Below are 24,100 nucleotides of genomic sequence, written 5' to 3' on the forward strand. Positions count from 1 at the left end.
AACCCTGCCCTTTTTTGTGCATCACTGGAGGCTTGTAGGCTTTGAAGTGCTAGCAGATTTTGGAAACATGACTGGTTACTCTAAAAGGCTGGGAAGTTGTGTGCGAGTGCCTCCCTCCTTTGACTGGGACTGTGAGGGAATTGCCAGCCTTTCCAGGTCAGAAGGAGAATAACTGGAGTCCGTTCTGCAGTTGCTAATTCTCAGTTAGCTCTACAGACCTTAGCAACTTCGCTTGGCTATAGGAGAGGGACGAGAGGTGGTGCGTTCTCGATTTGTGATTTCACGTTGTCTGCTGTCACTGTAGGCTGGCACCAAAAGGGACATCCTTGTAGCTATCTTCTTGATGACTTCAAAGCACAAGCCCTGGTGATCACACAGCACGATGGAGAGTCCAATTAGAAGAGTTGTTACAACAGAAAGTTACTTGGGGTGGGTGTGGGAGGGAGTAGTTTTGTCTTAGACTGATTGATCTGCCTGGCACTTCTCTGCCTCCCCACTCCCCTGCGCTGCAGCCATGGGATCACAGGCTCTGAGGCAAGTGAGGAAGAGCCAAGCAACCAGGAGAGCAACTGGGGCTGTCTTAGTGGTGGCAATCTCCAGTTAACTGAATTAGATGCAGAGTGAAAATCTCTTGCTTTTCAGTTCTTAAACCCCATAGCTGCATCTTTTCTGTATGTGCTCTGTATTTCCCTTTGTGTTTGAGGTGGTCAGTTAACTTAGCTGAAATAGCCTTGAGGTACCCAGAATAGTTTGGATTTCAGAGCATTTGTTCAGCTTCAGCCTTGGGATTTTGTAATAGTTTGGGTTTGGCGTGCTAGCTGGAAATGTACTTTCCAGTGTATTTCCCAATGTTTTGACCTGAGTGAGTCATTTTAGGTTAGGTGGCCTTCCTCTTCTGCTCCTCAGCCTTCATCTCCATCCTACACTGTGGACTTTCCCTTGGAATTGTAGGGTGGTGGAGTAGGTGTCTGCCCGCAGCTCTCTGGGTGACCTCGCAGGCAGCTCCTCGGCTCCCTCGGTGGATCCTCTTCTCCTGCAGAAAGCCATGAGAGGGAACGATGGAAAGGCCCAGTCAGTCTCCCCCCGAGCTCCCAAGACAAAAGACTAGGCTATGTGTCTAATACTTCTCACTAATAATGATGCTTCAGATCTATTATTTATTTTTCTAGAATCTTTTAAGTAAAGTCTAGTGTGAGTATTTGGTATACTGTGTTAGCCTGAATTTGGTCTAATATGGAAGTTCTGTATTTTTGCCGAGTGTGCTGTGAATACTTAAACTTTGTTTTTTCCTTCTGCATTTTTAGTGTGTTAGGGATAGTGGGAAGACACAAGCTCATACTTCTATATAATGTTTTTGAGCAGCTTTTGTTTCTTTTTCTTGTTCTTTGAAGTATTCATCTGAGAGAATGGGAGGTACTTTATTTTTTCTGCAAGCTATTTTAAATGATTAGCCGTCGGTGTTTTCTGTACACACACACAAACGCACACATATACGTGTATGTGCAGACACATGTACATGCATGCACATACACACATTCAAACAAACACATATAAGCACCCTAGACCAAACTCTTTAAGAAATTGGTTTTCTGTATTCTATTCCTGCTTTGCTTTCTAAAAAGTGGCAGCCTCAAAGGTTTTAACCCATTTTCTACATTGTCATCAAATACAATATTTGCCTAAGTGTTAAGGTGTCAGCCTGCCCTGTTTCCTCTTCACAGAAGCGTTTTTCACACCTACGGCATTCTTCTATTTTTCATACCAGAAATATTTGCATCAATCTTAAACCTTTGCCAAGTCACTGCTGACCCATGTTTCTAGAACACTTTATTTACAGTATGGTTCTCTCTTTTGATATAAAATGTCAACATGTATACTGGACGGGTTAGTTTATTTGGAGAAAGTCACGACATCGCTTAAAGAAAGGCTAGGCTGTCAGCTGAGAATATGGTTTAACATGATCCTTACCTGTTATGATTATGCTGGAAGTAATTTGCAGCTTGTTGTAATGAAAGCAGTATGTCAAACTGAATTAAAGATTATCTCTGGTACAGGGAGGAATTTCACCACACAAAAATCTTAGCATGTGGTGGGTTTTTTTTTTTCTTCTGAGACTGAATTAAATATTGTAATAATCAGAAGGCTACTGCTTCAAATAATAAGTTGAGGTAGTTGGGGAGGAGTGCATTAACTCTTTATGTGACACATTCGTGTTTCAGTATATCTGCTAATGCTGTTGCATGGTTTTTGGCCTTTTAAATATTTGATTAATAATACTTATGTTCAGTGCTGCTTTACATCACCTGATCGTACTGCAGCCAGCTGTGTGCAAAGAAACTCATAAATGGGTCCTCCACCTGAAGGGTAGTTGAAGAAACTGTCCAGTATAGAGGTACCTGTTTTGGTCTGGCAAATCGCACAGATTACATAGTGCTGTCTTAATTAGTCCCTCTAGTACACTGAAATGCTGAGCTTGTAATACTTCATTGCTTGTGACAAAATTGTGGTGTTTAGGAGGAGGTAGAAAATGCTGAATGTATAAACTTCATTTTTAATCACATTAGGTATATCAACATAAACATCTAGTTTTTCACTCTTTTTTAGCATGCATTGATGGTTTTCCCCTTTTGCCGAATAATTGTCAATGGGCCTTTCTTAAATTCCCTTCCCTTCATCTCCCTTGATCATCAGACTGTATTTAGAGAAACTCTTTTAAATGTTTAGTCTTTCACGTCTTTGTCCTTAGGCATTATAGGGCATTATTCAATGGCAAAGTGAGATAGTAAACATGGTAGCCACTGTATTCTATTCCTTGTGATGGTTAAGCATACTACAAGACAGACCTTTTTGGATTTGTGTAATTTGTTGGTAACTTCCTTGCTTTGTTAATTTTTTGCCCTCTTGCTCTCTGAGTCATAGAGGAATAGTTAATTATACTTCATGTGTGAGAGGGAATGAGGACTGGCTGATGTGTGCACTACTGTCTGAGAAGGCTCAGTGGGAAAGGGGTGGCTGGAGGATGGTTCATTTCAGTGGTCTTCAGACAATGGAAAAACACCTCTTTAGCAACCACTAGCAGCAGCAGCTGTCCAAGACTCTCTGACCTTGTTGCTCTCCCAAGAAGAAAGTAAGTGCAACAGGCTCAAATCATTTCACTAACAATTGATTGTGTATTACTCCTGGTTTGCTTAGCATTTCTGACACAGAAAATATTACCCTTATTTGATAAGGCAGGAGTACCTTATTTTGAGCTACAGGAAAACTATACTGTCATGCCTTGCTAGAAAGTAAGTTTGTGTTCACAGCAAGTACTGCATTTGCTTATTGTATGTTATGTAAGGTCTCCTTTGAACTTGATGTGTATGATATTTCACAGGAGCGCTGGAATATTGTTATTTTTCAGAATGCACTGTCAGGCAATGCAAATAATATCAGTTCTCAAAATCCCAGTTTATAGGAACATAGTATTTTATGAAATACGCTATTTTAAAAATGATGTTGAAGTGGTGACACAAATCAATAAAGCTAGGGGATTTTCAAAGCGGAGACAAGTCTGTAACATCTCTCCTTCAGTCTTCCTGTTGTGCACTGGTGCTAGCTTCTGCTCAAGCCTTAGTTTTAGTGTCAGTTCTAATTCTTCTGAATTTATCTGACAGATATATCTCTGTCAACCACAGGATTTGTATGCCATCTCATACTTTAGTTTCTGATGTCTGTACTTAGCTGATTTGTTTCCTATCTGCCTAGTCCATCTTTTCATTTTTGGTAAAATGGATTTATCTTGTTTTTATGATTAAATGGAAGGAGTTGCTAAGGAATCAGATCTGGTTCCTTTATTACATTTTAGCATTGTTCCTTGGAAACCCGATTATATCTTGCAAATTAGAGTAACATCTCAAAGGTAATAAATCCTGCATAGCTTGTTAAATATCCCATTTTTTACTTCTAGATTCTTACTGAAGCAGAATGATATTATTCCAAACTTTGCTGAGTGTGAAGTGTTCTGCTGTTGCTCTATGTGTTCACTAGTAACTAAGCGTTTGCCATGCTAGGACAGAATTATTTTGTCTCAAAGACTTTACATTCAGAGTATGACTTTATAACTGTCAGTTAAATAATGGCTTTTTATTAATGACATTTAAATATTTATTGCTTCTCAAAACAAACAGTTGTGAAAAAGCAAGGGAAATACTTTTCTAGACAAATTCAAATCCATGTCTATGAAGCCTCTGTTTATCTTCCGTTTGCAACTACATGGCTGACACCTGGTTTTTGTTATTTGATGGGCTATAAAATTCACTTTTGTGTCTGATGCATTGAAAATGTGCAGCATATACATATATTTTGTTACTGCTGATAATTGGATTAGAGTTTTGCCAGTAATACTTGCTTCTAAGAGTTTATGGTATAGATCCATTTACATTTATGAAATAATTTTAATTGGTATTTCTGACTGGGAAGTGTTCAGAATATGTATGTGTGGTTTCTCCTTCTGTCCTGGCTTCTGAATACCTTACAGCTTTACTCATGTGAGCAGCCTTCATTAATAAAGAATTCTTTTGACAGTCTCCACTCTGAGATGTTTCTTGACATTTCTCAATATTTTTCTCCAGTGAAGCTCTTGTTGCTACTGACAATGAGACACTGAAATGGAGACAGTGCAGAGAGCTCATTGACCTAATACCAGATGCCTTTGGACACAATGCATTTTCAGTCATCGCTAGATGAAAACCCTGAAAATAGAAGTGTTGGTTTTTTTTAAAAAAATCTCCCTCCCCCCCCTTTCAGATTTTGGCTTCTTATCTTCGATAATGATGCAACTAATCAGTTTAGGAAAGTAAATATATGATGTGGTTGCCTCTGACAGGAGAGATTGAATTCAGTGACCAAAGAGGACCATTTCTTCAGCAAATCAAATGTACTTCAGTGATGCTTACTTGAAATTTACACTTTTGATGGAAGCTAAAAACACTGGGCAGGAATAATCATTCCTGTTGGCAAGGAACAGGAAATCAAGGTGATGAACTAAAAGAGACGATTAAAAAGTTAGACCCCAAAAAAGATGTGTATTTAGGGAGGAAACAGCAGTGAAAATATGAGGAAACAGAGCACACAAGCATGGACTATAAAGGAAAGAAATTCCTGCAATAAGACAATGGAGTATTTCCAAGCCATGAGGTGGTAGCCGGCTTTATATACCAGCTACCTCCTGACCTGTATTAGATGGGAACTAAACAGGCACCAGCTCTTTCACCTTCATTTCCACAGCAAGGAAACCCTGGTGAAAGTGCGGGAGCTTTTGTGAGCGCGGCTGGCCCCCAGCATCGATGACATATGGACAAGCACCTTCTGCTGCTCGCTGACGGAGGTATGGGAATACTTAACCTAACGTCTCCCTCTGGAGCTGTAGAGAGAGTGTGAGGTAGGGTATGCTTTGGCACAGCAATTGCTGTTTAGCTGCCTGCGGTCGCTGCTATGGGTTGTCGGCCCAAAGGGGAGTTACTTGTGATGTATGAACAGTGCTGTCACCCCAGAATAAACAAAACATCCCCATGCTGGGCCAGCACTAGCAAAGTGAAAATCGGAGAAGTACAAAGAAGCAAGTAAAGGGAAGAGTTATTTTTGCTCCACTGAGGGATCTAAGATAGGTTGCCCTCTGTACACAAGCAAGCTTCCAGCCATTACTGGAAACAGATTTGACAGCAGCATTTTTTACAATTAAATGAGAACTTCCCAGTGTCATGTAGTGAAACTGGAGATTAAAGTTGGGAGACATGCTATTTCTTCACTACTTGAGCTTCCTAAAAAGAAATGTGGCTTTATTACCTATATTTTTTAATGTAAATTTCAGTAGTTTGGATTCTGATTTTCAAATTAATAGTAGTTCGTAATGAGCATCATTGGGGTTTTTTTGTCTCTGATCTCCCCTTTAAAATGAGCGTAACTGACGTAAGGCGCTTTTCTGCCGCTGAGGCACACCTAGCTGGAGCAGCAGATGTACCATGTGGAGAGTCAGGACACCGGGTAGCAAACTCCTCTTGTGCAGTTTCTTTAGTAATCATAACTCATGGCGGCCTAAGGTTTACTCTAATTTATACCCCTAGGATATGTTTCTTAGATAGCACAACGTAGTGAAAGATTGGTGGCCTGGGGGATCTCTGCCCTGGCTTCCACACATTCCCATCTCCACTGCCGGGGAATGGTGGGGGTAGGAGAAGGCTGCCTTGTCAGTTTTGTTCAAAGTGAGTGTTCCCAGGCTTTAGCATGGTCGTCTTGCATATAGAAGAGTTTTCAGCTGCCTACTTGCCTTAGAAATGTGTCCATTATCTGTTATTTGAACTCCATGTCGGGATCAGGTCATATTTTAGTTTCTGCCCTGGAGGGCTAGCAACTTTGGTATCTCTGCTCCACTTCAGTGTTTCACGTGTATATATTATAGGCTCTCACCGTTCTGAAATTGTGTGCTGTTGGTCCATCAAGAGTTGCTAATTGGAGAAGATCGGTGGAAAAACCTCATGTGTGTGTGTGTGTTTCAATTTCCAAGATTCCCTGAACCCTTGGCATATAATTCATTACCAAAACAATTGAGAGCCTGCACTCAAAATGATGGGATAATATACTGCCTTTGTGAAGGCTTGTACTAGGAAAAGAGGAAAAAAAGGATTAAATGACTGGAAGAAGAAAACTTATCTCCTCCGTTTCTCCACCATGGCTTGTTTTGGTTTATTTTTATGTTAAGGTCAAGAAAATTACTCTCTTACAGACAGTATCTAGCTGCTTCTTTTAATCTATAGTGCATGGGATAGCTAAATATAGGAATGCACATGCAATATTTATGTTGCTGTGAGACAAAGATACGCTCTTAACTCGGCCTGATCTGAAAATACAAGCTTTTGTGTCAGGATAACTCTTTTGGTCAGAATCACTATTGCTTTTTTAAAGTCTATAATCATTATGCTGCAGCCCCTAGTATTAATGATGCTTACAAGTACCTCATATTTCCCTTTCCATTTGGGATTAAACTGATCCCATGTAAACACATACTGTGTCTTGATAAACAACGGTGCTGAAATGTAAAGCAGTGCTCATTTCATACATAATGTTCAAAATCTCACTCCTTTTTCTGTGAGGTTGCCTTTCTTAGTAAACTATTGATTCTTAATTCATGACCACTGACTGAATCTGCATTTTCTCTCCACATACTCTCCCCGGCTGTACTTCTGTTGTTCTGAAGAGCTAATAAGTAATGAACGGCAAACAATGTCTTGCAGGGCTCAACCACCTGCTGTCAGAGTAGGTCACTGGAGAAACTCTGGCTCTTTGCGAGAATGTGCTCTATAAATGGGGGCCACAGTAGGAAAGGTGAAACCTGAAGTCAGTGGAGTTCTGCAGCAGCTCTGGAGCGGGATTTAGCTGACATAGACTTGATGCAATACTGATGAAAATGTGTGGAAAGCTGAGCATCAGAGATCACGGGGAATTCTCCGTTTCTACTTGCCCAGTAAGGTCTTAACCACAATACATGCACTCTTTGAGGTGAAGAAGATCCCCTTGTTATTTTGAAACTGATTATAGTTGCAACTATAATGTCACATGGTAATACCATCACTTTAATAAGGGAGTTTCTTTCTTTGGTTTGCTTTTTGCAGGCATAGTTAGGGTCTCTGCTTGTGTGTTGCACACAAGTCAACTCACCCGTTCTTTCCTTCAAACTGGACAGGGTCAACATGACTGTTAGACTGCAAATACTTTGATAAGGACTGTTTTGACAACATGCAAAAATAACTTCCTGCAAAGGATGAAACAGCTGAAGATAGAAAAAAAAATCTAATTTCCTTGGGACTTAATAGGATAGAAATTTTAAGCCCTTGATTAAAATTTCTATCTTACTCTGTTTTAAGTGTTTTGCTTACTTCCTCTTTTCTCTGTGTCTTTGAGAGGAGGAGACTTAGAAGATGGGAATCCAAAGTTGAAAAAATCTATGAAAAATAATGCACTAAAAATATTCAAAGGTTTTAAAAGAAGTAATTTTAATGGAAAAAACATCATATCATTGGTAATTGCTTTTACTTCAATAAGTTTCCCTTGAAAAATATCAGTGTTCTCTGTATGTTGAAGTGAGTGTGGGTGTCCTGCAGTGAAGTAATTTGGAGTAGAGTCTTTCTGCTCTCTTTTTTTCACATTTGCCTTTCCCGATCTTAACAGGATTTACCCGAAAACAATACATTGATTTGTTTTTTTTACTATCTTTTGCTACTACGTTAGTATTCTAACATTGACTTAGTATGTGAGATTGGGTGGAATTCACTCAGAGCAGCGTCTAGCCAGTAGTCACTAGTGAAGGTGATGTTTCAGGGAAAGTGGAAATCTCTCTTTTTAAAGCTCTTCTGTATCTAAGTATTTTAAGTTATTTACCAATGTTTTCAGTGAACTTAATACGTGTAAGAGATGCTTTGGTGTTAATTGCACTGAATCGTAGCTCTTTCAGATGACATGGGTTGTTTTATTGTTATATTGATGTTTAGGATAATTGTGATGTAGACTGCCATTAGCATGCTTGGTCGTCAGGAAGATATAGAGGTCCTGAAGTAAATAATTAGTGCCTTGCATCCTTTTTCTGTTGCTCTAACTAGATAACATAACCTTTTCTGGCCAATATTTTTTTGAATAGATGTTTGACCCATATGTCAGGTAACCGCAGACCAAAAACCTAATTCTGCAAACACCAAAGCATGCATGAAACTTGCTCAGATAAGCATTTTTACTGACATAGAGATTGCTGAGGTGAATAGTGACTCATTTGCATGCAGTAAGAAATCCGTGAGCAGAATCGTTGGCTCTCAGAAGTGTGAAGGTGTCCGACAATTATGCTTTAAAATATGTTTTATCTTTATATAAAGAATTACTTCAGGAGAAAGCACTCCTATGTGCCTTATCAGAAACAATAAGAATTCTCCAAAGTGTTTCTTTTCAAAGCCTTTCAGAAGTCTTACTATGCAGAGTATGCCTCTTCTCATGTCTAGACTAATTTTCAGAGGTCTTGACTAGGCTGTTTAGTCTGACATGCACCACAGGAGTCTATTAAATAAAATATACATAGATTAAAATTCCTATGAAATTACCTTTTTTTAAAATTTTATTTCTTCATCAGTAGGTCCTACATGAATAATATAAAATTGTATTTTAAAAATGTTTATTCTTCCACACTGATACTTTCTGCTTTTCATTAGATTAGCCTAGTTTAATACTCTGGCTCTCATGCACTAACAAAAAATACTGCACCCTTTGTCTGGAACTATATCAGCAGGTATTTAGGTCCAGCCAATTCATATTAGGAGTCACTCAGTTTCTAAGTAATGCAAATATTTCTACTGATCTTTCAACAAAGCTGTAACTTTGTATCTCAACATCCAACTTTGTGTGTTAAGTATCAGGTACTCTATTCTGTGGAAACTTCCCTGTACTTTCAATAAATTTCCCTATACTCAGCTGTAATGTGTTCCTAAGAGGCTAGATCTACATGATGTAGAGGTTCAGCATGGTTTGGTTTCAAACTCTGAATGTGGGCAACCTTGCCAAACGTCATCTGTGATATTAATTTAATCGGTAATACTGAATGTTTTTGCTGGGATGTCACGAATGTCCTAAAAAATATGGGAGACCTGGTTTATAGTCTACTGCTCAGTGTCTGAGTGGCCAGCTGGTTACTCTGTATGGCGAAGGAGAACTTCAATGGGTATGTGTGACATGAGTAGTTTTAGGAGATCTTAATTGCCCATGCTGTTGCTTTGATGCAAAATGCAAGACAATAAACTGAAGGAAGTAATTCTGGTCTTGTGTGTTTTGCTGTTGATCTTCTGAACAAATTTAAATTTACTGTAAATTGATCAAAGTTAGGAAGCTCAAGCCAAAAGTATCACTGAAGCGATGCCCCTGGCAAGCCTGGTAAAATACCGCTTGTAAAATTTTTGAGTGCTCCTCCTGTAGTTTCTTGCTTCCTTTTTATGGCCATTAACTACACTGTATTGTTTCTGGTTTGCAGGTTATTATCCCACCTGATGTTTGCATATGCTGAGTCCTTCTCCTGTGTCATACTTATGCTTTCTCTCACATCATACAAACACATGCATGCGACATTCACAAAATACATTCCTCGCAAGATGTTCTTCACTGTCCGTTAGAAAGGAGTGTGCTGTAGATAAACATAGATTTAGGAGCTTTAGATTCCCTGAATTTGAAGGGAGTTAGGCTCTTTAGCTTAGGCACAGGTCTGTGTTGGGCCTATGCTTTATTTTTTTCTTACTCTGATAGTTTTGATATATAAGATTCTAAAGATTAAAAGGTAAAGTGGTGAGGTCAGTCAGAAGGGATGAGTGGGACTTAGTGACTAGAAATGGAAGTATTGACGATAATTGAATCTGTTCAAGTGTGTTGTGATTTAAAAAAACTTTCTTTCATGCTAACATCAAAAACAAACAGTGCTCAGATATAGATAATTCAGTATGCTTGAGACATTAATTGAAAGATCAAGCACCATAAGGCAGCAATGCAAACTTCCTTAATTTAGTCTCGTAACTGTGTATCATCCCTGGCCGGTACGGTACGGTAATTTACTGTAAATCACTTTAATTCTTGTCCTTCCTGATAATACCGTACCACATTGTCAATTTGAAACATTGCCTGCTCATTTTTGCTTGCAAACTGCAATGTTTCTTTTACCATATATGCATACAAAGATTTCAGTATGTATTTGTATACATGCAAACTGTATGCCTTATTTGCAGATGTATCTTGGCATATGTATTTTCCAACTAGGAATGTGAGTGGATTTTGCTGGTAGGACTTTACAAGAGGTACATGCATTTGTATTCAAATAAAAGTAATTTTTGAAATCTTCTTGAAGTCATGCTGGTTTTCTGCATGGAGATTCCATATTAGAAATAAAAAATACTTTTCTGTTTTACCAGATTTATGGATTCTGAAATTTTAATATGTAAATATTATTTACATAGATCCCAACTGCAAACATCAGGAGATGAATGTCCTGGTTCTCAAATTACTTACTTTTTGTCAGAATAAGTCAAGCGTGTGCTCAGTCAAAAGTGTGTGTATTTTATATTCCATGTGTCATAGACCAAGAACCTAACCAGAATTGTGCCTGATATTTATCTGCAATTTCAGTGAAGCATAACCTTTTCCATTATCAAAAACAAAAGGGCCAAACTGATACATTCACATCTAGCTAATGAGCGCACATGGCACAGAGGACAGAAAACCATCTTTACAGCCTGGGGCAGATTGTGCTACTGCGGATTAATAAAACGCTGGGTGTTACTGCAGCTTCGTATGAGATGGGTCATCATCAGGCTTGGCATAACTGGCTGTATGATGGCTTTTTCATCCCTTCAGTTGTAAAGTAAAAGACATGCGCTTAAGCCACCTTGGAGTTATATTTTCCCCACTGCTGGGCAGTTAGCTAACTGTGAAGAATATCTCCCCCTCGTTGTAACTGACTCAGCTCAGCTGACCAGCAGTAACATGCTAGGTCCTGTCAGTTCAGTTGTTTCTGGTCCATACCTTCCTTCAGTGATGCATGAAAGTGCTCTGAAAACATAAATATCTAGAAGGTATATATATTTCATCTGTAGAAGTGATGTAGTGAGTTGTATTAGTCTACAGTTTCTATGAGGTAATGCTGGAGGCTTTGCACAGCTATGCTCTTTCATTTTAGTGCAGCACTCTTATTAACATTGACTTACACACCACAAGGTACTAGCAGAAGTCGTCCCATCTGCCTTCGATATTTGTGAGCTTTTTCCCTTACTAGTAATATGTTCATCTGTGGAGGACAGCTCATACTACAGATCTAAACGGGAAATGGTTAAGGTATACATGTGATAATGGGTGAAAAAGAGAAACTAGGTTCAAGTATAACTAGTATATTTGTTTTCTGAGAAGAAGTGGTAGTGTGTTGCTTAACTAGAATGCTTGCTTTATTTACAGAAAAAGACTCCCATGTCTTAGCTCAGAGGACAGTGCTGGCTCTGCTAGTTGCTTGGAAGAAAAAGTAATTTTTGGAATGCGACTGCAAAACATGCATGGCATTTCTGAGGCAATTAAGAGATCCTGAGCTTTAAGGGAAAGTAATTCATGTTCTGTCTAGTTCTAGTAATGTTCATGTTCCGGGCAAACTTTTCACAAAGATAGGTTTTTATTAGTAGCATTAGGAGTATTAGATTGTGATTGTGAAATTAACACTATGATGTGAGTAGCTACAACACACTACCTTGTGTAGGAACCGCCAAGCTGTTTGCTTCGTACCAGTCAGCTCCTTTGTCCATCACTATTCTTTGAATTTGTGCTCCTGCATTTTTAGATTTTTTTTTTCTTTTTATTGTGAGCTGCCACTTTCAGTATGAACTGAATTTTAGAACAAGAAGAGCATTCAAATTATAAATTCAGAATCCTGAAAACATTTTTCAGGAGAATATATCAGTGTAAACACAAGCTTTGGTAGAAGTGGTTATAACTGAGCGGCTTTTGCTCTGGCAACTAAGAGCAAGTATGTGTGGGAGGAGGTGGCCTAACACCTAGAGGCTTGTCTAGATGGGATCACCACAAATGCACTTTCATTGCCAGCTGAGGTCATGAAGATGAGAGCAAGCAGTGGGGAGGCCACCCCCATGTCAAGGTGGGTGGAGGTTTGGCCTTTCTGGGTATCTTCTGTGTGGCTCCTCAGCAGGCTAATGCAATTACATGGTAGAGGAGAGAAGTGGCCATCTATAACCATCCATTTAGAAATGGCTTTTGAGTGCAGGCACAGGCATTTGGCGTGGAGTTACAGGATTACCCTTGTTACTGTGCGCTGTGTGGTTCATCTCTTTGCTGCTAGTGTTTGGAGGTTTATATTTAGGATTAAGAATCAGAAAGTCTCAGTTGCTAATTCAACTCTGCAAGCCCCCAGTGTCTGGTCTCAGACAGGTCATGCTAGTCTTTATCTCGATATGCAAATATTTAAAATGAGAAGAACATCTGTTAGCATCATAGAATGTTGTGTAGATGATTTAATGGTTGTAGCGGTCTGAATTAGGTAAAGTGCTGTGATAATGCCACTAAGATGGCTCTAAGCCACCAGTATGATGCAGCTGTGAAAAAGGCTAATGTGCTTCTACAATGCATTAGACGTGATATTTTTGTAGAGAGAGGGAGAAATGCTAATAGCATTTCACAAAGCCTTCCTGAGACCTCATTTGGAATAATATTGTGTCCGACGCTCTTCCCTTGCAGTGAACAGAAAGATGGACTTAAATTGGAGCAGGTGCAAAGACAGACTACTAGGCTGATCAGAGTTACAGAGTATTTATGTTTCAAAGAGCAAATTAGAAAGCTTTTGTCATTTAGCTTAGTCAAATGAAGGTTGAGAAGGGATAAAGTTATTCTTCATAAATAAATTTATGGGTAAACATCAGCAACGAAGAACTGTTTCAGCTAAAGTATAACCAATTTTTCTGATACTGATATTTTAAATTGGTCCTGAATGAATTTAGACAAGAAATTATAAGAACTTTCCTCACCATTTCTTCTGAACAGGACAGTGGGGCAAAGAACCTGAATAGTTTTAAGCGTGAGTTTAGTAAGCTGCACAGGAGATTTTATTCTGGAATGACTATAGAAAGTTAAGTTATGAGATGAGTCTTTGGATTTGAAGTATTGAGGTCTCCAAGGGGTCTGAAGGGAAACTGAAACTGCTTATTTTCATTATATTTATTTGGCACTAACAACGTGCTTCAGCATTTCCAGTGGTTGCTTGTGGATAAGAAGTATGTTTTTTCTGCTCTTCTCCCAAACCCTTTAATAACAACTTATTTTACTTGTCCCCTGTTCTACCCCCCATCTTCTCACATTCACCGTGGAACCGATTGCAAGATCTGGGATCAGGAATGAATGGCTCCCCCTTGGGAAACAGAGGATAAAATAGGTATTTTTGTCTCTTCTTGTTGTGTGATGCATGGTCCGCTTCCTGTGATCGTTTAGGGGAAGTTGTTACTTGGCAATTATTAAAAAAATACGCAGCTATTGCAATGACATAGGATATAGACAGTGCCCTCAAGCTCCATCTCTCCCGCTATGGTATTCTATAATTATAGCCTTTCCTATAGCTATTTTGCCTTTTGTAGGGTATTGAGAAGCATTTTGTAGTGTTTAGGGCACATGGGGCAGATATACTATGGAAACTTCAGAACTGAACATTTATCGCATGGTTGCCTGCACATCCATCCGGAAGGGACCATGCTGTGTCTCTGAACTATGCTGAGGCATACATTGAAATACTGTGTTGGTGATCCAGGTGAGGTGTTGTGTTCTTTCTGCTGCTCAGACTTTGCTGTTTGGTGTGGAGAAGTTTTTCTGTCATGTTGTCTGAAGAATATATGTATTTGCCTCCTTCTGTACCCCGGAAGGATTGTTCTCAGTAAGTGATGTCTTGCAGTTTGGTTATCCCTCTGCCTTTGCATTTGCAGCTTTTCTGTGAGAAAGTGGACTTCCAGGGAAAGCAGCGTATCATCAAAGACCTCAGATTGAAAGGGGAAATACAGAAGGAAAATGAGATGTGAAATTCTTTCACAGGCTCTAACTTTGGTATTGAATTAAGTAACCAGAATGTGGGCAGGAAGTAGAGGATGATAAAGAGCAGCGCTTCCATTAGGTTGTCTTGTTTTTCAGAAAGCCGTGCAGCCTGAGAGACGCATAGTGTTTATAACACATTCATGGCATAGCTGCTTCCTGGTAAGTGTGCAACAGGAAGAAGTGTTGTTCTTAAATTAGTAAGTGAAAAAGCAGCTGGTAAAGGACGGGCTACAGCTTTCTAGATTTTATTCTGGAGAGGATTTAAAGAGAAAGTTTCTTTTCAGCATTTCATTGGAGGGTCAGATTAAAAAGTAAAATCTAATTTACTGGGTTTTTTAGGCTTAGGCCATATCGTGCCACCAAACATTCAGTTGACTGTGAATGGCTCTATGCTTTAGCTGACTATTGTCATAATAAAAAAGTGATTCTTATAGAGAACCGCTATAATATAAACCTGAATATTTATAAAATACGTTGTTAGGCAGTGGAGAACTCTTAAGAAAAAGTGAACTAGTTAAGTAAGATGCTATTCCTGCTTCTACCAATGACTTGCTGTGTGGTTTTACACATATTATTTGAAAAGGAGACAAATAATTTTGAATAGCTCATCAATTTTATAATTGGGGCCAGTTGAATGTCACTTTTGATTTTTCCCATAAAAAGGCTGTAACTCCCATTTAGGATGAATTCTGTTTCAAAAATGAGTTGAGTTCAGAACAGTGTACTTTGCTGACTAAATTTAATAGCCAATCTTTGAAAATTTTAGCCATAATATTTATAGTATAGTAGACAGTTTAAAAAATGGATGTGATTTATAATTTACTTTGAGATCAAACACAAGAAACATGCTAGGGAATACATTTTAATGGAAGGGGCTTATACTGTGGTAAATTTCTTTCCTGTTCAGCACCTTACAGATCGTCAGTCTGGGGGAAGAAAATGCACTGAGACCATGTCTTTCATGAACAACTGCGTGACAGCAACTGTGCTGTTTATATTTAAACCATTGGATTGTCTCTAATACTTTCAGATGGTCTGAAGCGAACTTCTAGCAATGCCCTTCATGACGAATTCCTATAATTAATGGTTCCTGAAACTACCAGGCCTCTAGCACTTCCTCTCTCCCGCAGCTCTCTGAAGTGTGAAGCTCAAGGATCAAAGAAATGCTAACTATATTGGCTTTAGGCTGTACAAAGTATAAACCCAGATCACTTGTTTGCTGAAAAGTTCTAGGACTTGTCTGTGTGAGCAAGTTAACTAGCATCAGCCAGACTATAATAGCTATAGCGATCACGCTAAAATCCTCTTACGCTAGTAAGAAAGACGTTTCGAGGTGAGCTGGGCTTCTTTTGGATGAAGGTTGTTAAGCCAAAACCCTATTTATTACCAAAAAAAACCCCCCAGACCCCTTCATGGAAGATTTAAACTAGTGCAGTGTATGATTCTGTCACCATTATACTGGTAAATTTTCCGTGCGGGGAAACCATTAGATGGTAAGAATCGTTATTTTCCTGCAGTCTTGTGGGCTTTGGGGAGGCATAGGCACTTGTTAATGTGATGAGGTGTGGATGGGGCGATTCTTGGCTTCATATGGGTAATTTGTGGGGGAAAATGACGGATCTTTGTTTGTAAATGGTTCTCTTGACCTTTCTGGCAAGGAGGTATGTGTGGGTGAACGAAGTGTCTTTTTCATGTTACTGGTGATGGAAACTAGAATGTAAACACCACGGTACAAGGGATGCCAGGAGCTTGTGAGCAGGAAGAGAAAATAAACAGAGGAGAAGGGTTTCCTAAAGTGAGTGGCGGCAAATACTGGAATTTGTTTTACGGCTTTTTGGTCAGTTTACCAGTGGTTTTTTTGTTTTTTAAATCAGCATCTGTCTACTACTGATAGTTACAGATATTTACGTTACTGTTATCCTAACTAGCAAACAAATGCAAACATGCTGATGAATAGGAGAGACTCAGAGTGCCAACTTTTGAGAAATGCCTAGGATCACCAGTGATAACTGACTTCTGTATGAGTTACAGCCATTGGATTATTTAGGTTTTGAAGCCTAGTTCCAAGGGCATGATTGATATTGACAGTCCTGCTTCCTCCATGGGATGTGACAGTGGTGGATTTGCAGGATCAGGCCGTACTGGTGGTGGGAGCCAGGATAACTGAATCTTGTTCTACCTTCAACACCAGCAGGCGGTATACGAAATTGAAGAACAAAAGATAGTACAACATTAAATATATTTGTGTGACTGTTTGAGACCTCTTCAGAAGAAATAAGAATAAATACCATCTTACATTATCCTGACACGTACCTTTCAATGTTGAGTGCTTATCAGCAAGATCCAAGTATTTTGAACATTTTTATTTCCCTGTTGCATTTGGGGTCAAATAAAGATAATTAGGTACCACTTTCAGCATTAAAGTGTACTTAACGCAGTGTGGCTCAACAGAGGAGTGAGTGATTTATTTGTAAATACTGCGTTCATTGATGATACTGCATTTATACTTAATTTTTATATATCAAACACACAAAAAGGTTGTTGAAAGGTTGTCTTGTTGTAGTGTACATAAATATTATCCATCATTTGTTATTTAAATATAAAAAGTAACTTCAGTCTACAGTATTCCAGATAAATCAGAGAGTTATTTTTTCTTTTTAGTTTCAATATTGCAAGAATCAAGATGTAATAGAAATTCCTCTTTAGCAGACACCTTCTAGCACTGAGTCATTCATCTTTACTCATTAAGTATGCTGTTATTAAATGGCCACTCAGTAATACAGTAGCAGCATAGGAGGGATATGCACTTTCTTCGCTGAATCGACATCATTTCAGCAGAGGTTGAGATTTGTAAATCAAGAAGATTCAGTTGCACAGATTTTATTTACAGGCCGTGAGGATCCTAGAGCTTAAACCCCAGGCTGTATGTGAATATTTCACCCTGAGGAGAGGCTGCCTCTCTTCCCCTCCTGAGTGAGCACTCGCTCCTGCTCTCTCACGTGCGCTTGCAAATGCACGCACGCATGCACTGGTCAGCCTCCTGAGTATTTCAGCATGTGGCACTTTGGAGGATTCAGGAACAGACCCCATTAGTTGTTTGGGAGGAGTAGGATTTTGGATGGCAGCAGAGCACAAAGGTAGACAAGAGAGAACAGAGACTGCTGTTCTCACCCTGAAGGGATGGGGTTGCATTTGGTGGAAGAGAAGCCTGGATCTGCTGCTCTGTTAGAGAAAAGGAGCGATGTGACCGACGACTGTATTATCATCATGAGAAGGGGAAGTATAGTGGCTCAGAAGAAAAGATTAAGAAAAGCTATGTGACTTTTTGCACTATTTAGAAATAGTGCAAATGGGAAGAAACACAAGGCTTAAGCACAGGGAAGTTTATCAGCACATGAAACAAAATGGCATGTGAAGTGTGCCATGAAAATGTGACACTGTATATTTGAATGAGGTGGGGCTGGAAGAAGAGGGAATAATACTGAGAATAAGCTCAGGATGACAATTAACAACGGGTCTGGTTTTAAATCCAGTGTGACCCTTCTAGATTTTTATTTTTCCAGAACTATTGTCTTCTGGGCAATCAACATACAGGTTACATCAAACAAGATTATAAATCTTAGGAAGCTAATTGCAAAGATAATGTGAAAGATTAATCTAAAGTTTTCACTTACACCAATTTAGTATTTTGCTTTACATTCACCTCTCTGATACACCAGTCCTGAACTGTATTAAAGCTAAGGAAAAGCTCCTGCAGCATTTGCAGCACATGTGGGTTGTGCCACCAAAGTACTGATTATACTGTGCAGAAAGGCGACTGCATTCTTCATCATTTGAAACTTGGGTTGTATTTCAGTGAGGAAATTATGGGGAAGAGGAACAAACAAACACAGGGAGATGAATGGAAGAGGAGGAGTTGTGTGAGATAGGAGCATGTATAAAATAAGGGAAAAGAAAAAATAGAAGGGCAGATTAGTGGGAGAGATGACAGGTTTAGGATACTGATATGGAAATCTGTGTTAGGAACAATCCTACGGCTAGCTGTTAGTTTTCATTGATACCAAGAAGCTGAGATCACCTAACCTATACTGATCTATGTTAAGGTTTGTGTTACCTCTTCTTTTCAAAAGCTGCCTGTTACAAATAAGAGTAAGTCATGAGGTAATCCAAAGAACTACTTTTGTATATTCAAAGGTGGGAAGAATGTTCTTAATGAAATTCTCATCATATTTTAATTTATTATATACTTCTGACTTCTGTTTGTGTTGATTTAGTTCATATTCTGTTGATACAAACCCTATTGTTACCAACCCAAATATTGAAACTATTCTGAAAATAGGACTTACGCAATAAATCAAATGTCTTTTAATTTACTTTATTATTTCACATCTTGGGGGAATCGGCCTCTCCCAACTTGTTTGCTGATGATACCAAACTGAGTGGGTAAGTGGACACTTTGGACACTTCCCTGCAGGAAGACCTGGATAGGCTGGAAGAGTGGGCTAACAAGAACCTTGTGAAGTTCAACAAAGACAAATGTAAGGTCTTTCACCTGGGAAAACATAATCCAGGAGCGCAGCACAGGCTGGGATCTACCTGGCTGGGGAGCAGCTCTGTGGAAAGGGACCTGGGGGTCCTGGTGGACAACAAGCTCAATATGAGCGAACAGTGTGCTGCTGCGGCAAAGCAAGCCAACAGGATGCTGGGTTGCATCAACAAGGGCATCACCAGCAGAGATAAAGAAGTCATTATCTCACTCTACTCAGTGCTTGTCAGGCCACACCTGGAATACTGTGTTCAGTTTTGGTCCCCGCTATACAAAAAAGATGTGGACAGGCTGGAGAGGGTGCAGAGAAGGGCCACGAAGATGACCAAAGGACTGGGAAGCCTGCCATATGAGGAAAGGCCGAGAGAACTGGGCTTGTTCAGCCTTGAGAAAAGAAGGCTTAGAGGAGACCTTATCACCGTGTTCTGGTATTTAAAGGGTGGCTACAAAGAAGGCAGAGACTCCCTTTTTACAAGGAGTCACATGGAGAAGACGAGGGGTAATGGGTACGAGTTACTCCTGGGGAGATTCCGATTGGACACAAGAGGACAATTTTTCACAATGAGAACAATCAGCCATTGGAATGATCTCCCCAGGGAAGTGGTGGATTCCCCAACATTGGACGCTTTTAAGATTCAGCTGGACAGGGTGCTGGGCCATCTTGTCTAGACTGTGCTTTTGCCGAGAAAGGTTGGACCAGATGATCCTTGAGGTCCCTTCCAACCTGGTATTCTATGATTCTATGATTGTATAAAATCATCTTAAATTCAGCCTTAACCCCCTTAAGCCCCTTCCCCACAAAAAGAGGGGATGTTTGAGAGAAGACAGGAAGATGTCTTTGGTTGGTTCATACTTTCTGGGAAAAATAGGTGAAGGTATGCTATCATCTGCTTCCTTCCAGTGGAATAAAGATAAACACACTTAACCTTGGTAGACAGCACCAAGAAAACCCTGTTCTTAATTAAAAACAATTCCTCCCTCCTACCCCTCAATACCTAATATATTTGTCTGAATCAAGGGCTGTTTTGTCTTCAGAAGGAATGGCTTAAAGAAGTACTAGTAACTCTGTATTAACTGAAATGTAGAATGAGTTTAGATTGATATTTAGACGCTATCTAACTTTATTTGGGTTCTTTGTAGAACGATTTAAAAAAAAAAATTAAAAGAGTAGATGATGTTAATCTAACATCAAGACTGAAGTACCTGCAGTCCACAAAGCCTTCATACAGCTGCCTTGACATCTAAATATATAGGTGTCTGTGTTTTTCAGTAGCGAGGGATTTAAGTGCCTAAAATTCTACTTCTGCTCAGACAGCACTGTTGGTTTGGCTTGTCTCCTGCCCAAGTCCTTCTGGGACCCTGAAATTAAGTGTTCCTGCTCATTAGTCGTTGTACAGGTCTCTTTAACGCCCATCATTGGAAGGGAGTTCAGCACAAAGCATAGCAGCCACAGCTATAGCACGCTAATCACAAAGACTGTGTAGGAACCAGGAAAGGAAATGTGGAAAACATAGGGATTTGATTGTTGAGAATAAATCTGAAAATTGCCAGCGCAAGAGGCAAGCGCAGGAGGCCGAGTGGGAGAGTAAAGCAGTGGGAAAAACATTGGAAGGTGAAAAGCTGTGCGGAAGATCTAACAGATCTGTGAAGGGGACAGAAAGCTGGGAGACAATGCTGACATTAAAAGGAAAGCTAGTATATGAGAGCTGGAAGCTAATGGGAAATGGGATTCTGGTTGCAGGGAGGGAGCGATATATCGTATAATGAAGTTGATGAGAATGAAGCACTTACTGTAAAGAGGCAGGGAGGCAGGACTGAGATCAGAAATAGGAGACTGAGCCTGATGACAAAGAGTGTGATGGGGGTGGTGGCACATGTCCCCAGGATTGGCAATGGTACAGCTTGGATGAGAAGGAGAGGTGGCCAGGTTTTGAGGGAGACTCTGGGTGTCTGTATTGAGCAAGATGGAGCTTCTCCTTTTCAATGGTTACTCTCTTCAAAAGAGCTGGAAATTAAACCAAGCTCAGAAAGCTGTCTTGAATAATGTTAGAGTTACAAAGAATAAGCGCTGCAAAGCTGGGAAGGTGAAGAATTAAGGTCGTCTAGAATATGTTAACGGAGCTCCCTTGGACATACTCATTATGATATAGTTTTAAATTATATGATCTCAGATTTGTATGGTCTTTTCAACTGGACCAGAAGTGTACAAAGACTGTGCAGGAAAGGAGACAGGTCTTTGAAAACTTGGTTTCATTTGTTGTAGAAACTTTAAGAAAGGTAGTGAATGGGGCAACATGTTACAAGAAAGGAAAGATGCGTCGCCTAGTTAAGGCAGATGAATACAACTTCCCCAGAAAATTAATTTAAAGTACTATATAAGGCTAGGTACTCTGATAAATTACTCTTAGGAATCTCTGGTTAAGCACCGAAGTTTGTAATGCTCCTAATTCAAAAGTTTGATTCTTTAAGTTCACAGACTATGGGGATCATATGACGTACCTCACAGGGGACTGTAATACAATCTGTTGTTATCCTGACAGCACCAAAGAGGATCTCTGTGTGAGAACTAGCATTTCTGTCCTCAGAGTGCTGTTCTGAAATGGCACAGAATAACCTGCCGTAGATAAAGTGTAGAACTGTGCTGTGACCCTATGTAATTCAGTTAATGCGTAGATTTTCAGTACTCTCTTTTCTTCTAGCTAGTGTATTCACTGAATGAGGTTGGGGTCCTGTGGAAAAAAATGGCACATCATCACCTAATAAAAAGCCAGTCAGACTAGATATGATGTGCAAAGAAAACTTAAAAACTAGGAAGCATAGTTACAGTCAGTTTTTTAATTTCCATTGACTTCTGGTAAAATCTTCTTTGAAAAACTGTACCTTGCTTACTTTTCCAATTATATATTTACTTGCATGATGGAGAAGATGAAAAGTAATTTTCTTTTGATCTGATGTAATTGTATTTTAGGGGAACTAATTCCATCTTACCTGGTTATATTCTGACCATGGTCAAAAGTAAGGCTGCGATTACTATTTAAAGAGACTAGTTTCAGTCGTCGTGTCATATCATATGCATTGCTTTTCTACTCTGTTATTGTTAGATGGGCTGCTCTAAATTAGATGGTCTATTTCTGGAAAATTTGAATATGTGCAGGTGGACTTTTGTGTCAGCAAAGCCACACTTATTTAATTGGAGCTCCATATGTCTGCAAAAATTGATTCCATATGGTTGAATAGCACATTTTGAAAATGTTTCTTTAATTCATACTAGTGCCAGGAGAAAGTAGAATAACTTTATTTTTTGAGCTCCTCCTTAACTAAGTGACAGTGCACCTGTACACAAACCTTCTTTCAATTTTTAAAGTGGTAATTGAATATGTAGTATTTTCTTGTCACATGTTTACAGTTTTAAGGTAGCTTAAATCTGCAGCTAACAAAGCCTTAACTGTGTTGCTGTCTGTTTGTACTCCTAAAAACAAGTGATGAAATATACCTAAATCATGCAATCCCACCTTCTACTAGGTTGAATTTACATGAGGTTTCTCACAGAAAACTCTTTCATTTATGGTTGTGCTGAGTCTAAAAAAAAATATATATGTAAATCTGGTCAAATAAAACCCAAGTCTTTTTGCAGGGGAAAAAAGCTTAGAGTTTGCTTCTGGTTAAGCAAATTGATGGGAAATAATTCTGTTAGAGAAGCTGGAGATCTGAATTTTTAAATTGCTGACAATTTGGGGCCGTAAGAGTTGATATAGTCAAGAGATGAACTTACAAGGAGTTATGTAAATTGGTTTTTTCTTTGTTTTTTATTGTACACAGGTACCTAAGGATAAAACTGGCCTGAAGGGAAAATCTGGGGGAAACTGGGGAGCTTGACTGTTCTTGCACCTGAGTAAGTGAATGCTTAGCTGGAAATAAGCGTTACAAAATGTTAAAACTGTTAAATATTTTTCAGCATCTCCATGCCGAATTGCAGTCTGTAACTTGAGACAATACCTTGGCTTTTGAATTGAAAAAGACTAGAAGTACTAAGGATAGCTAAAGGGAATGTTGTATAGAGCCTTCAGTGCTTTGCAGTAGGTTTGCTTTTTATTGCCACCCTTAAAGCCTCAATAAAATTAAACGTAGATTATATGCAGGATTTCTTGGTGTTTTGGTGTTTTGCCTTTTCAGTTATTTTCTTGAGACTTAATTTCTGAGTTTGAATGACCTCTTTGTTTCTTAAACTCGATCTTGCTGGTTTGTGATCATAAGAAGGCACTGACATTCAGCAAGAAGTCCTAAGAAGAGGCCAGGTTAAGTATGAGGTCAACAGGATGAAGGCTGAGAAGACAACCTCGTCGTGGCTTAATACGGTTGTCTTGGAAAGGGTGAACGCTCATTTCACATTGTTGGAGACAAAAGCTATTGTCTCAGTTGGATTTGCTTCCATTAAAATAGGACAGGGACAGCTTTTCTTCATCAGCTTTGACGGGGCATGTGGCAGACATTCCTAGGCATCTGAAGGTCCCCAGTCCCAAACCCAGCCTACACAGGTTTCTGAAAAGGCGGGAAGAATATTTTTCAGTTATCTACCTAGCTTTCTTTCCTGGCAATCCAAGCATTATTCTGGTTACAACAAATAATTTTACATGTCAAAAAGGTACTTTGTTGTATTATTGAACATATTTATTCATACATGTTCATATATGAAATGCATGTAATATTAATGAGCAGATAAGTATAGTATAGCACGAAACTTCTTTCTACGGGTAACATATTTTTAATAATGGGCAAGTTAATTGAGTTTTCTGAAACAATTGCCAGAGCTGGAGCCTTTCTTCCTGCTGGCATTCATCATGCTAAAATAATTATGTTTAGTTTTGGAAGGCTTCAGTAAGTTGAATATCCTTACTGGTATCTACATTAAATTTTAGAAACTCTACTTAT

General features: G+C 39.2%; 1 protein-coding gene across 5 annotated transcripts in view; it reads left to right on the forward strand.

The window, feature by feature from the left end:
- TBL1X (transducin beta like 1 X-linked) overlaps positions 1-24,100 on the forward strand; it is a 202,315-nt gene that overhangs the window by 35,194 nt on the left and 143,021 nt on the right. For 2 of the 5 annotated variants that reach the window (XM_050915578.1, XM_050915589.1), the window contains exon 2: positions 22,991-23,063. The exons of 2 other annotated variants lie outside the window; for them this stretch is intronic. The gene's annotated coding sequence lies outside the window, so the exon portion shown is untranslated. Of the gene's footprint in view, positions 1-14,755; positions 14,785-22,990; positions 23,064-24,100 lie in introns of those variants that run through there. One more of the 5 variants, XM_050915597.1, reaches the window with a different exon arrangement.

The sequence above is a fragment of the Gymnogyps californianus genome, chromosome 1 (assembly GCF_018139145.2).
Source record: "Gymnogyps californianus isolate 813 chromosome 1, ASM1813914v2, whole genome shotgun sequence".
NCBI classification, from domain to species: domain Eukaryota; kingdom Metazoa; phylum Chordata; class Aves; order Accipitriformes; family Cathartidae; genus Gymnogyps; species Gymnogyps californianus.